Below are 17,835 nucleotides of genomic sequence, written 5' to 3'. Positions count from 1 at the left end.
TGCTTTTATTTTTTTGTACTTAACTTGTCCTCTAGAAACATCTTTTTAACCTATTTTGTACCATGAATCTGAAACCCAGCAGGACCCTGTGGGCACCCTCCTAAATACTAATCTTTTCCATGTCCCCCATTTCCTGTGTGCAGGAAATGGCTTCGCTCAGCCTCCTTGACCTTCCCTGAGTTCCAAAGGGCAGATTCAAACAGTTGCTACAGGGAACAGAGGGAATGCAGAAACAAAGGAGGAGCATTCAAGAAACAATAGTGCAGTGATAGGACAAAGTCCTGGTTCCTCCTGAAGGAATATACATGACAATACCTTTGAGTTCTTCTGCAGGAACTAAGACCCCAACCCAGGTGGAGGATGTTAACTTCAAACTGAGCACAAGATTCCTGGAATACCACTCTGTTACCTCATCACCAAACAATCAGAAGAAAGTTACACACCCTGTGGCCCTCACCCCAAATTTTGCCTTATATAAACTTCTCCCTGAAAACCATAAGGGAGTTTGGGGTATTTTCAGCATGAGCTACCCATTCTCCTTGCTTGGCCCTATAATAAACCTTTCTCTGCTCCAAACTCTGATGTTTCACTTGTTTGGCTTCCCTGCACTTCAGGCACACAAACCTGCATTTGGTAACAAATCTTTGACGTGAAATAAAGAAAAGATGTGCCAACGTCTCAGGTTTGTTGCCATCAACCAGAAATGAGATATTGCTTTATAAATTCTCTATCAAATCTTTGCATCATGGCCCGCTCTGCTTCCAGGACACCCATCATATGTAGGTATTAGTGACACCACCCTGCCTGGGAAAACCTGCATATGCCCTGTGAGGCCGAACACAGTGGAACTGCAGTTGAGGCTCACGGGGAAATGGCACAGGATCACAAAAGCCATGACGCTTTCTGGAAAAGGTGACACTCAAAATATATGTACTTCCGGGGCTTCCCTGGTGGCGCAGTGGTTAAGAGTCCGCCTGCGATGCAGGGGACACGGGTTTGTGCCCCAGTCTGGGAAGATCCCGCGTGCCGTGGAGTGGCCGGTCCCGTGAGCCATGGCCGCTGAGCCTGCATGTCCAGAGCCTGTGCTCCGCAACAGGAGAGGCCACAGTGGTGAGAGGTCCGTGTACCACACACACACACACACACACAAAAAAAAATATATATATATATATATATGTACTTCCTTCCAGTACTTCCCTCCAGAAAACTGTTCTCTAGAAACTGATACTTAACTGATTATAATTGCAAAGCATTGCACACTCCAGCAATGCATTATTTTTTTAATTGAAAATTATGTAGATACCCCTCTGTTTCATCCCTTATTGTCCAAAGCAGCTCTAAAATATGCCAGAAGGGAATGTCCTGAGCCTAAATGTATTTCCAGTAGCAATCAGGGACATTGCAGGAGCACTAGAGCCTTCTCATTGAAATAACAAATCCCCGTTTTGTAATCTTAGAGTCCCAGAAGGCATGGGGTGGGTGACAAGCCTGGGACATCCCTGGAAATTCTCCTCTTTGCCCTTCACATCTTTCCAAAAATAATGAGAATATCCCAGGTCATCTCAACTCACTCTGATTCTTAGTGGTGACTTCTATACTCTCTGTATTGCTTTAATACAATGCAGAGATTTAAGAATCAGGCCGCACCCTGAGGTATCACCATAATTAAAGTATCGAATGCATAGGAAGAAGATCTGAGCTTTGTTTTCAGTTACAGGATACATTTGAAAGAATATTCAGAATTTGAGTTATAACTCATTCTGCCTCTCAGCCTGTGATGTGTGGAATGTGCCCTGGAATCTGAGATCCACCTCTCTGAGCCTCCATTTCCTGATCAGTTAAATGAGTTTAATGAGAATGCCTACTGCATGGGTCAGTTGTGAAAACAAGGGAGATAAATATAAAAACTGTAACTCCAAGTAAAGATAAGGAAACAATAACTATTGATAAAGGCAATATTTATCCTTGAACGCTGATTTCCCCCAACAAAAGGACTGGCCTTCTCTGTTCACATTATTTGGGCAGCGGACCCCAAACTTACCCAAGCAGACATTGGAATAGATGAGGTGGGAGTGGAGCCAGGGAACGCATGGGCTCTGGGGTCAAAAGTACAGGTGTGGATGAGGCACAAGTATGCTTGGTCTCCAATGCGGGGATCCTCAGGCCTTGTTGCCCAAAGAGTCAGGAGTGGGACTGCCCTCTCCATCAGCTCTGCTTCCACTGGAGCCCCCAGATGTGGGGACTGGACTGTCAAAATGTCAGCCAGCCCATAAATGAGTTTTTACTTTACAAAAATCCTTTCTCACCTGGAGCATAGCCATGTGGCAAGGCTCAGTGTGATACTGTGATTATAATTAGAAATATATTCGTGGTCTTTGTCTCGGCCCCCTTTTCTAGCACTGGGTTCTGAGAGCAATAAAGATATTGTTGTTATGTTAATGAGGTGACTTTGGAAAGCCCCTAGGTCGCCTAAGGATGCCGCTGGTTTAGGGGGTGGGAGGAGGGGCAACCAAGTGATTAGAGGATTGGAACTTTCAGTCCCACCCCCTGACTTGGGAGGGCAGAGAGGCTAGTTGGAGGCTGAACTCAATCACCATTGGCCAGTGATTTACTCAATCATGCCTGTGTAATGAAGCCTCCATAAAAACCCAAAAGGAGAGTTTCCAAGAGTTTCCCAGTTGCTGAACACCAGGAGATTTGGGGAGAGTGACGCACTCCGAGAGTGCATGGAAACTCCACACCCTTTCCCACACATTTCTGAGTTGTAACCTTTTATAATAAATCAGTAAGCTAGTAATCTAGTCATTCCAGCAAACTAATCAAACTCTAAGAATGGGTCTTGGGTTGGTGCTAAAGCCCAAGTGACAATGTGAACTTGAAACTGGCATCTGGGGAGAAGCGGGTGGCAGTCTTGCAGGACTGAACCCTTAACGTGTGGAATCTGATGCTATCTCTGGGTCAACAGTGTCAGAATTGAGTAGAATTGTCAGGTTCCCATCTGGTCTCAGAGAACCACTTGGTTGTGTGGGGAACCTCCTCCCTCACATTGGAATTGGGTGACTCAGCTGTGAACACCACCTTGTCAGAGCCTGGTGTCCATGCATCCATCCATCCCATACAGGGACATGTACCTCTGTGTAGCCAGCTCCAGGGTCTCTCCTGTGCCTCGCTCCTGTGTTCTGACTTTCAATTGCCTTGTTCACTAGGCAACCTATAGACAACCAGAGGCTGGTCACTGGTGTCACCCTTCTTAGCCATCGTGACCTGAGATCCAGCAGTCTTTGTGACCGCCTTGGAGGTCATGACCTTCCAGACAGGTCAGGGACACTCTGTTAGTTCACTGACCACCCTCTTAAGGCACGGCCTTTTTTACTGATGCACACTGGGAAAGAGTTTAAAAGAATATTGACACAGAAGACACTGCCATGAACCTTTCCCAGGGACTTGACCCCTTGCAACTTCCCAGGCTTACCTTGTGCTCTCAGAGCATGATGCAACCCATGGGAAACTGAGTCACATGCAAGTCACAAGAGGCTCCCTCACTACTCAGCCAGCACATAGGTCTCTGCACAAGTTAATATGGCCACAGTGCCTTGCTTCCCAAGAAGAAGCAAGCAGGTGGAACAAACTATGAGAGTGAAAACAGGCAGAACCTTGTCGAGTGTTTTCACACAGAGAAGGCGGGGCTGGAGCGTTAAGACACCAGCATAAACAGAAGCCTGCAGCCATCAAGACTCACGCATGCACCCAGCACTCTCTCCCTTGGGGCTCCTGCGGGGTAGGGGGGAGAAGGAGAGCAGGAGCAGAGTGGGGGGTTTGAACCAGGTCTCAGTTACTCACACAGGTCTGGCCAACAGGTAGCTGCTGCTGTGATGCCACCCGCCCCAGAGCAGCAGAGACACTTGACTGGGTGTCTGGCGGAAAAGCAGGAAGAGGCGAAGAGAGGAGATGTTAATCAGCTTAAAGAGAAGGGTAGTCAAATCCAAGGTCTTCCCGCATCATCTTTTCCAATACTCCAGAACCCCAGGGTTGCTAATATTTCAGGAGTCTGCATTTGATTTCCCCCTTTGTTTTAAAGCCAACATCAAAGTACTGAAATTGACCTTCAACTCCTCCTGGAATAGGGCTCACGCCACCCGCATTCAGATGCAGAGCCAGGCTAAGAATTGAAAACAGTACCCTGCCGTCTGCTCCAGCCCAGCCCCTGCACACCAGGCTCAGTGAGACACCGTCCCCAGAACTGTGGTCTGGGAGACTCCTCTGGTTTCACAAGCACGCCCTCTTGTAGTCACAGGCTCTTTGGATTAGTATTGTGAACAAATTGAAAATGGCACATGAAATAGTTCTGTGCCTTTCAGAAAGAGGGGGGTCTCTAATGAGCTTTTGAAAGGAAGCATGGCACTGCCCAGTGGAGAGACACCCAGTGACCACCCAAGATTTGCACACCACGCTCTGCACTGAAGCCTGGATGTGAATCTCTAATTCCACCCAGTGTCAAGTTACTTCTCTGAGTCGGACTGCCTCCTGATGACCCGGGGAGCCCAGGCAGAGGGAGAGGGTGCCTGCAAGAAGCAAAGGTGGCACCGGGTTTCTCACTATGGTCCCACTTATTTCCCCCTCCCCCAAGTCCAGTGTCCCCGGCTGCGAGCCTGCCACTCTCTTGACTCTCATTCATCTGGGAAGCCCATCCTCAGCTCCCACTTGGAGCACAGTAAAGAGGACACTTGCCAAGTGCTTCAGCAGCCTTGGACATGAAAGGCCTGTGCAGATGTGAAATAGGGCACAGAGTCTGACAAAAGAACATGTTCTTACTGAGGCTCATTACGTGAATTGCATTATTCAGGGGCCCAAAGCAGCTTTGGCAAAGCGCATCCCTCTTTCCATATTTGGCTGGGAACATGGGTTAACAGAACAAATGCTACTATGTTGAAATACATGGGATGCTCTTTTACTTTGTAAGAGAGTCTACCTTTGGTCGTGCGTTCTGAAGCTGATATTTAATCCTCTTAAGTGTCAATGTCAGAAAATTTTAAACTGAAATGAGGGTGGTGGAAATTAAGTGATACTGCCCCTGATGCCTCACAGTTGGAGGCAAGTGTGTTATATCAGTTTAGGAGCAAGGGGGACTTTGTGACCAATACTGATCCTGTGACTAACCCACCAGGCTCATGCTAGAGAAGGAAAAGGAGAAGCCCAGGCTGGAGCAGAATGCGTGCAGAGGGCTCTGCGCACTGCCTGACTAGAAGCACCTTCTTGTTTCAGGATGTCCTATGGGTAGCTTGGCTGGTGGGTAGAACTTTACAGCCAAGGAATATGGAGTTCTGTGCATTCTTAGACACATGTTTGGACCATCTGAGTCCTCGTGACCTGCACTTTGGAAGTCCACTTTTTTAGATGGAGCTACTGAAGGAAATTCACAAACACAATTTTCCCAAGGCAAAAATGTAGCCTGGGGGCTTCCCTAGTGGCGCAGTGGTTGAGAGTCCGCCTGCCGATGCAGGGGATGTGGGTTCGTGCCCCAGTCCGGGAGGATCCCACAGGCCGCGGAGCGGCTGGGCCCGTGAGCCATGGCCTCTGGGCCTGCGCGTCCGGAGTCTGTGCTCCGCGACGGGAGAGGCCACAGTAGTGAGAGGCCCGTGTACCGCAAAAAAAAAAAAAAAAATGTAGCCTGATAGAAAGGGACTGGATGGGAGGAGGGTGACCTAGCAGATAACCCTGGGTTTGGGTGTGAGAGGTGAGGTCAGGTCTTGGCATATAAACTTCAGCCAGGGCCAGCTAGTTCTAGGGCCAGTGTGGACAAGGCGGCTGTGGACTGCAGCCCTGCTTATCTGTCCCAAGACATGACCCACATCTACGACATAGTGTGACAACATGACCGTAAGTTTTTAGCCCTTTATCAACACATGAAGAGACTTGGCTGCAGATCAAAAGTGAAAAACCGGAGGTGGGTGGAGCAGAGAGACAGGTGCCTCCCCTCCCCTCTCCTGTGAGGAGGTCCAGGATCTGGGCTGTGACCCCCACTCTCATGAACGCATTATGCAGGGACAGCGAGGACCTTGTGAAGCTGTTGTCTAGTCATGGATCTCCATGCTTGATGAGTGTTTGTTTCTGGATAAATAGGCATCAAACAGAGTTTGGAAACATTCCTAATTCACCTTTGAAAGAGATACATGAAGGTCTCTCCCGAAAGACAGCATCGCACACTGAATGCAGTAACAAAGCCTGGCCCATCCAGAGTGAGATTCAGACTTTAAAGTGAAACCCACTGTATCCAACTGCCTAAGTAGGAATGTGTGATCCCACTGCGGGATGGAAATAGCAACACTTCTTAGAAAGCAGGGCAAGGGGATGGGCAGAGCACCAGTGAAGGAGACACAGCCTGCTGCCCACACTCCCCAGCGTAGGGAACCCAGACCTCTGAAAAGGACCAGACTGCTCGAGGCCCAGCATTCAAGGGCAGATGGAAGTCCTCGGGGGCTGTAGGTGCAGAGGGACGTGATGGAATACAGTGTGACTGGGACCGGCAGAAATGGGTCAATACGAATTTCTTCATGACTTGGAATATCACATTTGTGGAGCAGAGATTCTCAAGCCCAGCTGACAGCAGGATTCCCTGGAGGGGCACTAGCTCTGCCCTTCTCACCTGCACAGTGATTTCAGGGGAAGAGAACACCTGTCAGTGAATAAGCAGGCTGAACTCTCATCACTCATGTCCCAACCCAGAGGAAGCAGATGACCGACATTGCCCACTCTCCAAGCCCCGGCCTTTATCTTCCTCAGATGAGTCACTATCACCTAGCAAGTGGCTCTCCATCCCCACGTGCCCTCCCACATCCTCAAGGGCCTGCGCATAACAGCTTGGCCTGTCCTCCTGTGACACGTGGGCGTGGACAATGGCTGGAGGTCACCTCTGACCAGCCTGCTTCTGCCCTGCCTCTGTGGAGGACCCTGTGTGGGCCTGCCCATCGCCCACTGCACATCAACCTCAGACTCATATTAAAGACCCACCTGAGAACAATTCCACAGGGTACAAAGCCTCTGCTCTGTGCTCAGGAAGCATTTAATCCAACATCTATACCTCTGCTCTGTACTTTCTGGCCCACACGCTAACTGCCATACAACCAGTGGGTAGGCAACAGCCGCCACCATTTGAGCGTATCCTGTGTGCCAGGTCGAGACGCGGTGATCATACATGAGCTCGAGCCACCCAGCGACTCCAGAGGAAGTGTGCACGCCCCCGCCTCCCCGACCGCTGACCAGCAGAGGGACAGAGGAGGGAAGACCTGCTGGCATACTCGGAAACAGCCTCCAAGTCTGGTCCGCTGATGCCACACCAGCATTCTATCATTTGCCCTTGGAGCCACTGTGCAGCTGGTGTCATGGTCCTGGTGTCACAGTAGGGGGCCTTTACGGGCCGGCACCATCTCATCTGAGGGAATGGACTGTTCGGGAGCCTTGCAAATCCCTCATTTGGCCGGGCTGCCTTTGCACACCTCCAAGGGTGAAAGAGGCATCCAGTGGCCAACACCAGGGGTGGGCTTTGTAGTTGGATTGATCCAAGTGATAAATTAAATGCTCTGTGGTCATGATACCTAGCTTAGACTCAAGAGGCTGGGATTCAAATCCTGACTGAGGATATACGACCTAAGCCTCAGCTTACTCATCCAATACAAATGAGACAGGGCCTGCATGTCCCCTGACACTCTGGGGAGGCTCCAATGGGGAAACACTCCAAACACAGAGGATGGTAATGACCCTGAAGCTTGGGGCCACCTCTCCCTCCTGTGCTTTCGCTCCCAGCCCCTCTCCTGCCCCGCTGCTAACTTCCTCCTGCTACCTGACCAGGGTTTCCCAGAAGCCTCCAGCCCAGGCAGATTCTTGCACTTGGAAACTTCCCTTTCCAACCCTTTCTTTAATCTGAGTGTCTGTACTGAGTCTCAGCCCCTGAAAGTGACTCTAGGGACTATTTACACTGAGGTGTCCATGACTGATGGCAGAGGACCAGGGTCATCACATGGGTTGACCCTGCAGTCACAGCTGAGAAAACTGAGGCCCACTTCACATGCCCAGTTGGAACCTCACCCAGTCTAGAATCTACCCCTCACCACTCACAGTTCCAGAGACATTTTCCCTACGTGCCTAGTATATCCTCCCACTGAAACCATCTCAGGTGGAGAAAGGAACATGCCCTCTTGGGGAATGCATCTTGTACAGGGTCTCCAGGTCCAGGGCAGCCAATGAAGCCCCTTTGGGGGGACTCTCAAATCTCAATCTCCCATTCCGCCACAGATTGTCTTGCTGGAGCATCTGCATCCCTTTCCCCAACCTCCCGTCCAAATACAAGGGGGTCTTCGGAAACCTGTGTCTCTTTCCCACACCAGAGTCTTCTCCTAACCCCCCACAGTCTCCAGGCAGGGGCGGCAGCCAGACTCAGATCTCCGCACGCGGGTTCCCCTCCAGCTGGAAACAACGTGCTGGGCACCCTCGGAGAGCAGCAAGCCCAGAGGTCTGGGTACTTGGTAGTGGCACTGGCTTCATGTCAAGCCTCCTACTCAGACGATGTGGACTTGGGGCTCTCGGGCTAGTCTGCTCCCAAAGCCTTTGCTTTGCAAACTGAGTCTTTCCATTTGCAAGCATGTGGTCTGCATGTGTTTGCAAGCAGGGGTGTCTGCATGGAACCTGCTGATCAAACACATCTTAAGACTTTTTTTTTTTTTTAACTGGAAGCTGTCATTAATAATCCTATTTTTATCTTTATAAGGCTTTGGCCCTGAGGTATCAGGCTTCCATATTATCACATTTCAGTCAAGCTTCCAGCGCTCACTTGTCATGATGTTTAATCTTCGCGCTTGACATGATGTTTAATCTTCTCACATCAAAGGAAAGGACTAGGCTACATTTGTTGCCATTGTTGCCGGTGCCCAAATCCATCTGCTCTGGACAGAGAAGCCTGCTGCACTCAGACAGAGGAATTCCACCCCTTCCCACCTCAAGGCTCTAGGACACTTCAAAGCTCTTTCCTACATTTTTAAAAAGGAAAAAAAAAAAAATGAATAAAAAGTAAGGGGGAGGGAAGATCAAGGGTAAAGTTTTTTGTTTGTTTGTTTGTTTGTTTTCCAAGATGGTCCATGCTATTAAAATTGTGGAAGTCGATTCAATTGCCTTGGGGTGTCTACCCGTGAATGTGTCCATCCCATTTCACTCCTATAATAAAAGCAGAACATGTTATATTAATGTAACCTCTTTACTCCAAGGGGCTCAGAATAACCTTGGAACTTTAAAAGGATAGGAAGTTGTGGTCATTCCATTAGGAAACACGGGGCTCAGAACCGGTGTAGGGGAGCCAGGCCTCGCTCCCGGTTACCCTACTTGGTGGCAGCTAATGTCGCTGCCACCCTTCCACCCCCTGCAACAACCCGCTTAGGCTTCAGGGGTCTGGGTCTGTGTGCTCCCCCACACTTCTCAGTTTCTGCCTCTCTCTGCCGCTCCCTTCTCATGCAACTGTGAGTCCAGGGCCTCCCATATCCAAGGCCAGCTGGAAGATTCTCCCGCCTCTGTCCACATGCCCTCAGAGCACTAGCCATTGTCTACCCTGGATCTTCTTCCTTTGCATCATCAACATACAGCCATGTGTCCCTCTGAAAATGAGATGTTAACGCCTCAGTATGCATCCCATTCATCAAGATGTAACAGGTGTGAAACACGTGGGCCAAGAGACACACCCACCACTTTCTCCAAATAGTCAGGGAAACAGTAATGAAGCCGGATCATGGCTCTCACAGCTTCTCCCCTACTCTGAGAACAGAGAGAACTGATCCGGGACACCTTGGCCTGCCTGATGAGTGAAGGAAGAGTGACACTGCTGGATCCTAGGCTCAGAGGGGCCATGCTGAGAGCATGACAAGTGTTCCCTACAGTCAGGACTGGGTCTGTGCCCCCCACCAAGGAAATTTACATGGTGAGAGATAGAGGGGCCATCTTCCATGCTGGGGGAAGGGGAGGGGCACAGGGGCCTGCAATCCCATAGGTTAGCTGCACCACAGGGACTGTAGGAGTCACCTGAAACCAGCCTGCATAGAGCCGCATCCACGCATAGCTCATCCACGAGGCCCAGAGATGGGAGTGCAGAGAACCCCAAACCCCAGCAAGGGGTGGCCACCTCACAGGAAGACCCTTGTGTCCGTCCTCTCTCCAGCCACACTTACCCTAGAGATTCAGGAACTCTCTAGCGAGCTCGGGGGCTGGGGAGGGTGGGGAAGGCGCCCACTGCCACTCCACACTGACACAGCCCGGCCAGGATCGGAGGAGATGCTACATCAAGTTTACAGTCCATCAATCTTAGGTCACACCTGCTCAGTTTTTAAAATCCAGATCAATTGTTCTTGTGGACAAAAGTGACTGAGGACCATTTATGACCTAAGAGGATGCAGGTGGGGGGAAGGGACAGAGACATTTTCCTCCTGGAGGGGAGGCTCCCTGCTCTGGAAGAACCTTTAAATGGGCAGTGGAGAGCGTATAAGCCACATCTTCATCACAGTTTGTTTGGCACAGAAGTTACATTTATTTCAGGTATGAGCACCAGAAAATACCTGCTCATAGCTGAAGCTCAGTTAATGCTTGTGGAAGGAACAGGTATATTCACATAAAAACAAAATTTCTAGGTTAGGTCATCCACAAAACACCACCCCAGGGTGGGCAGTTCAGGGGTGTCAGGGCCCTGACTTGCTCCCTTGGTCTCCTCCCAAGGGAACAGTCCCCTTATCTTCCTTCACAGGCAAAGAAAAATGCCCTTATGAGGCACGAGGGCTTCATTCCCCCCTAAGGTAATAATAATAACAGCTGGGCCTCCCTCTGCTGCGGCTCTGGGTTCATCCTACACACCAAACATCAGATACCATACACCTCCGCCCCGGGGCCAGGACCCATTTCACAGCAAGAACGTGGGTCAGGGATGTGAGAATGTGTTTACAGCTCTGTTCTCTATGATAAAAATATCAGAAATAATCATGACATGGAACAAATCCACTAAAATCTGTGCTTAGTCCTGAGATTTCGCTGTCACTGCAAATGCCCTTAGGACAGAGCTGCAATAACTCTAGTTCTGTTTCTTTGTTTTTTGTTTTTTTTTACCACTGAGTTATCATTGTTTATTTCAAATGACTGTTTAAACACAAGGTCATGTATGACCGTGGGAGTCACACATCTCACGCAAAGGGAATGGAAATGATTCTGAACCATTATAAGCTTCCTCTTAAAAGAAACGTGTGTTGGGTCAACCGTGTCACCAGAGTCCTCCAAATCAACTTCCACGTAGAAGATGATCTTGACTAAAGCATAAGTAGTATTGCATATCAATTTGACATAGATATTATTACAACTCAACAGCAAACAGAGCCATTGTTTGGAACAAGCATGTTTTTCCGGGGAGCAGTGTCTAATCACCACACTGTTTTGAATCCTAGTGCATGGTGATAATAAACAGCCCATAGACAGTTGGATTCCCTGAGACATTGAGAGCCCTCCTTGCCTAGAGGAAGCACCTCCCCTTAGTGGGCCATAGCCCCAGCTCACCCAAGCACAGGACAAAGGAAGGTTTGGACCCAGTAGTGTAACCAGGCGGTAGGCACCCACTTTGTCCCTGGGTCTTCCCTTCCACCCTCACCGTCCTTTTCAGGATCATGTCCCAAGCAACCTTCTGCACCCAAGTCACCATCTTGGGTATGCTTCTGTGGGAAACTAAACCAGGACAAGTGGCTTTTCTCATGCTGATGTCCACAGATCCTTTGTCTGAAGATGTCTTCACGAAGACCAACAGATACTGTTGACATTTATAACCTTTAGAAATTATTAAAAGCACATTTTGCTAACATATGATCCAGTAAATCTACTTCTGGGTGTTTATCCAAAAAAATTGAAAGCAGGGTCTCAAAGAGCTATCTGTACACCCAGTGTACATAGCAGCATTATTCACAGTAGCCAAAAGGTGGAAACAACCCAAATATCCATTGAAAGACAAACAGATAAACAAAATGTGATATATCCATACAATGGAATATTATTCAGCTTTAAAAAGGCAGGAAATCTGACATGCTCCAACATGGATGAAGCTTGGGGACATTATGCTAAGGAAAGAAACCAGAAACAGGACAAATTCTGCTTATATGAGAGACCTAGAGTAGTCAAATTTATAGAGACAAAAAGTTGAATGGTGGGTGCCAGGGGCTGGAGAGAGGAGAGAAGGAGGATTTAGTGGGTTTTGTTTTTGTTTTAATTGAAGTATAACAATTAATTTACAATGTCGTGTTAGTTTCAGGTGTACAGCACAGTGATTCTGTTATATTTACATATATATACACGCATATATATGTGTGTGTGTGTGTGTATATATATATATATATATATATATATATATACATTCTTTTTCAAATTATTTTCCCTTATAGATTATTACAAATTGCTGAGTATCATTTCCTGTGCTATATAGTACATCAGGATTTAGTGTTTAACTGCGACACATTTTTTTTTTTTTTGCAGTACGCGGGCCTCTCACTGTTGTGGCCTCTCCCGTTGCGGAGCGCAGGCTCAGTGGCCATAGCTCACAGGCCCAGCCGCTCCGCAGCATGTGGGATCTTCCCGGACCGGGGCACGAACCCGTGTCCCCTGCATCGGCAGGCGGACTCTCAACCACTGCGCCACTAGGGAATCCCCAACGACACATTTTTGTTTTCCAAGATGAAAAGAGTTCCAGAGATGAATAGTGGTCATCACCAATATTGCATGTATACATTACATGAATGTACTTAGTGCCACTGAACTGTATACATAAGATGGTAAATTTTATGATATGTATATTTTATCACTTTTTTTTTAAGTTAAAAAAAAACTGGATTAGAAGGAAAAAAAGAGAAAGCACATTCTGACTCATCTGCTATAAATGTGCCCCTCTGGCCATTTTCCATGTGAGTCGTGTTTAGGTTGAAACTTCAGTTAGTACCATAAAGTCCCACTCTTATCATCACCCTCAACAAAAGGGTGCAGAGGCAAACTTAACATGGCAGTTACATGTCAATGCCAACCAGAGGCCAAAAGATGCTACTGGTGAAGGACATGAACAAATGCTTCCCCACAGTTCAAAGCCAAGGTGGGGGATGCATGTCATCTGTAGTCCAGTGTCTTATTTGGGTCCCCTCAAAACCCTCTGAGACACCAGTCTGGATGCTGAGGCAAGTGGGGAAGTGGGGAAGGAGAGACCAGAAGGCCAGAGGCCGTGAAGCAGATGTGAAAGCCCTGGACGATGGGGCTGCATCCTGCTGGGGACCCTCTGAGAAACTGCTCAGAGTGGTGGAAGCCTCGACCACAGTTGGGTGACTCACAACTGGGTGGGCTCAGGGCAGGTGTGCATGATCAAGGTCAATCATATTAAACAGACTCTGTGTGAGACCGAGAGTGCAGGGAGTATCTGCTTCCCTTTAAACAGGCTCCCTGCATGAGCACACAGCATGGGGTGGAGAGTTGGTACCTCTCTGTCTCTGCCTCTCTGTCTCTCTCCAGGGTGCTGTAGATCAGGCACTTTCTGAGAGCAGGACTGAGTGCTGGAGGAGGTAGGGGGAAGGTGCCCTCTCAAGCAGGCCCACTCACCGTTATGGGCTGAAGGGTGTCCCCAAAAATCCATGTGATCCTAACCCCCAGTATCTCAGAATGTGACTCTATTTGGAGACAGGGCCTTTACAGAGGTGGTTAGTGTAAAATGAGGTCATTAGGCTGGGCCCTATTCCAACACATCTGGTGTCCTTACGAGAGAGAGCAAGAGATTAGGACGCAGACACGCACAGAGGGAAGACCTTGTGAGGACACAGGGGGAGACGGCCGTCTGCAAGCCAACGAGAGCCCTCGGGAGAAACCAGCCCTGCTCGCACCTTGATCTTGGACTTCCAGACTTGAGGACTGTGAGAAAATACATTTCTGTTATTTAAGCCACCCCATCTGTGGTGCTTTGTTATGATGGCCCAACATACCCACCTTCCCAGCTTGGTAGAAACAGGAAAACCTGCTCCTAAGAAGAAGGCAGCACAAACCTCTCACTTCCCAGACCCCTGCCTGGGAACTCCCACCCCTAGGGTTTCCATCAGACTCTCACTCTTCTCTGAAGCCCTCTAAGTGACGACCGTACTCTGCCCACCTATCACCAAGACCTGCAGCCTCTGGAAGGCCCACCTCAGCAAGTTCAGGGACACCAAATTCTACCTTAGACTTAGAGAGAGGCTGCAGAGAGTCAGTTCTGAGTTACCAGAACAGACCTACCACCCGACATGGACCTCCATCCTGTGAAGAGGCTGCCCTGCAGGCTGGGGTCCTTCCTTCCCTCCTGATGAGTCGCCCACCTGGATGAGTTGTCAGCTGCCGAGCATCACCCCCATCTTGAAGAATGACTGCCCCTGCTCTGAAGTCAGCCGCCCACCACGTGTGAGCCTGGAGGACCCCAGCCAAAGAAGTCAGGTTTATACCATCCAGCATCATGTCCCCAACAGCAAAGTGAGGCAGGAAGACATCACCTCGAGTGGATGAAAACACTAAATTCAGGGTACTCTGTGACCCTCCAGGGTCACCATTTTTACTCCTGACTCCTCACAGCCTTATGAAAAGAAGTTTCAGAATAAGACACAAACTGAGGTCTGGGTCCAGAACTCCACCCAGGGCAGTTACTGTGCATCCAATGCTGGAGATTCCACACAAAGGAGCTTGGGGTTCAGAAAGTGCTGAGGCTGTGGGGCTCCATGGAGCCCCGGCATTTGTAGAAGCACACATTCTAGAACTAGGAGAAGCTGGAGACTTTGTCTTAGAGATGGAGCACCATGGCCAGGGCCAGGCTGAGACCCCAGGTTTCTGAGAACCAAGACCTCCACAACTGAACGGCTATTCTCTTCCACTGTCTTCAGGGGCATAATGGCTACCACAGGACACTCGGGCTGAAAGAGATGCAAAGAACCTTATGGATCATTCTGGAACCTTCTCCAAAGTCTCAGCACCAACTGAGTAGAAGCAAAACCCATTGCCTCAAGATCCTGGCCTGTCTGCACGCCCCACCCTTCAGTCCCCATACCTGGCTCACCAAGCCCTTGTGCAGGGGGGACAAGCCTCAGAGCCTAGATAATGCCCAGGAGGTGCCCTCCCCTTGCAAGGAGCTCCCTCAAGCCGTGAGAAGCAGAACCTCAGAAGCGAAGGAATGTTCCCTACGTACAGGACCCGAAATCACAGACTTGCTACTAACAGTCACACCCCACAGAAACCTTTAGGGGATTTTAAGTTTCTCCATTTAATATTAAACCTGTTTGTTTCAGCAACTCAAACCAATCTAAAATCTAATATGCAGAAACTGCAGAAACCAGAAGAAGATGTAAACGACCTGGGCCAAGACTCAGGCCTCAGCAGCCTGCCACACCTCCTGTAAGGAGCATCCACTCCCACCGCAGTCAGCACTGGCTGCCTGGACAAAGGCAGGCTCTTTTCTGGAGGCTCCAAATGTCGCCACCTCTGCTCTACAGTGCTTCCTACAGCACTGCAGGAAGTGCGAGCGTGCAGTGTTCCCAGACCCAGGCCCAGCTGCCTGCCCCCACCGGGCTCTGCCAAGACCAGGCCAAGCGTGGGGCTTCTTTCCCACCCGGAATCCACTGTAGGCTGAGAGCTTCCCATGTGGGATTTCTCATTCCCCAGGACGGAATCCAGGCTTCGTCCCACACCAGGTACCTTTCCTGCCACCTCCCGAGTCCCAGCGGCGGCCAGTCTCTGTCACCATACCTCCTGGAAATCAGTGCCACTGATCCTGTGGGCGACACTGTACACAACCTCTGCTTCGACTTTCCCTGGTATGCCCCAACCCCTTGTGGCTCTGGTGTGTTGAAGAGCCTGGGCAGAGACTGAAGGATGAGAGACACAGCATTTGTTTTGATAAAAGACAATCAGCTGAGCTAGAAAGGGAGCCCCAGATCCAGTCTTTGGCCAGTTGTGTGTGTGTCTGTGCGGGTGTCTGTGCATGTATGTCTGTGTGTATCTGAGTGTGCATGTGTGTGCATATATGTGTGGCTGTGCATATGTGTGTCTATATATGTGTTTGTGCATGTGTCTCTGTGTGTGCATGTATATAGTGCCTGTGTGCCTGTGCATATCTGAGTGTGCATGCGTGTATCTACATTGGTGTGTGCTTGTTCACATGTCTGTGTGTGCATGTGTGTCTGTGTGCGTGTGTGTGGCATGCACACGCAGTTAGCAGGTTGGAAGCAGCCCATGTCAGTTCAGGGAGCACTGACAGATGTGTTAGGAAACCTTCTCAGAGCCCGACCACAGCCAAAGTTCCTGGTGTTCCGCCTCCCTTTCAGCCACTCTTTGCTACTTAGAAAGGCTCATCTGGACACATATTTTTAATCCACCATGACTGGGAAACTTTCCCACAACAGTTTTCGAGGTTTTATTGCTCCGGGAATTGTGTTTTCTCCTCCTCCATCCCTTCCACTTATTTCTTTCCTGTATTTCTTTCTCAGCTTCTCAAAAAGGCAGACCTGGATGGGGAGGGACCCCTTCTGAGTGATGATCTCCCATCAGAAGACCCATCTGTAATCCCGCAGGGCGGAGGGGAAGGGGCCATGTGTCTGCATGGTTGACACTGGGCAAGAGCAAACATTGACAGTTTGGTGTCAGCCAGTGGTTCTCAGACTTGAGTGTGCGTCAGAATCCCCTAGTGGGCCCACTCTGGAATTCCTCACTCAGTTAGGAGGAGGGGGACTGGGGATTTGGATTTCTAGCACATTCCCCAGTGATGCTGCCACTTCTCCTAGGACTGCACTCTGAGAACCACCAGTCAAGGTCAGCCAGAGGCCCCTCCACTTGGCCCCCATGGTGCTGGGCTCCAGTCTACACTCCAAGCATGAGAACTAAATCAAATGAGGCTTTAGAAGGACTCTACTCTTCATAGGTGCTCAGTAGACAGCATGGTGGGAACAGCTGGGGCTGATACCCCCAAGGCAGAAGAAAAATCCTGTGGGGGCCAGGGAAGAAAAGTAAGCTTGGCCTAGAAGATACCACCCCTCCCAAAGCCACCCCTATGCCAGGAGAGGAGCACATCAACCAAGTGTCATCCCAGAGCTGCTGTGTGGCAAATCAAGGCAAGGGTTACTTACATACCAAACATACAGGCCTGTATTTTGGACTAAGCATTGGAAATGTGCCTGCAATTGAACAAAACTTTTTTAAAAAAGAGAAAAGGTTTCTGCTTGTGGCTGGCCTCTTGGGAGTTTGCCCCAGACCCCAAAGACTGTAATTTGTGTCTACTTTGGTGGGCAATCTGAGGCCTGGAAGAGGAGAGACACGTGTTCTTGCAGTTGGAGTGTCTGGCGGGGCAGCCTCAGGTCCACCCACGGCCCACAGCCCTGCCAGCAGACACTGGGCTGGAGGAGAGGCGGGCCAGGCGAGGAATCACTGGGGCACTGAGGTCTTCTGCACTATTCGACTTGTAGGTCAGGGGAGGGGAGCCCAGCCCAAACCCCAACCCCTAAGGTGATGTTCAAACTTCACCTGACTCAGGATTGCCGAGGGCTTATTAAAGCACGCCCCACGGCTGCAGTTTCCACCCAGCAGATAGATGATGGTGGAGCCTGAGGTCCTGAAGTTCTAAACAGTTCCCAAGAGCCAATGTGGCTGGTCCAGGGCCCACACTTAGAGGAGACCTGGTCTAACCTACTGGCATCACCAGCTACTTTTCAGCTGTCCAGGGAAGGGCTGCCAGTCGCTCAGGTAACTGTTCAGGGTGGCAAAGAATAGGAGTTCTGGGGTTTCCGGCCAGCC

Source organism: Delphinus delphis, chromosome 6 (assembly GCF_949987515.2).
Source record: "Delphinus delphis chromosome 6, mDelDel1.2, whole genome shotgun sequence".
Lineage (NCBI taxonomy): Eukaryota > Metazoa > Chordata > Mammalia > Artiodactyla > Delphinidae > Delphinus > Delphinus delphis.
The sequence above is the reverse complement of the archived record's forward strand: the minus strand, read 5'-3'. Positions refer to the sequence as shown.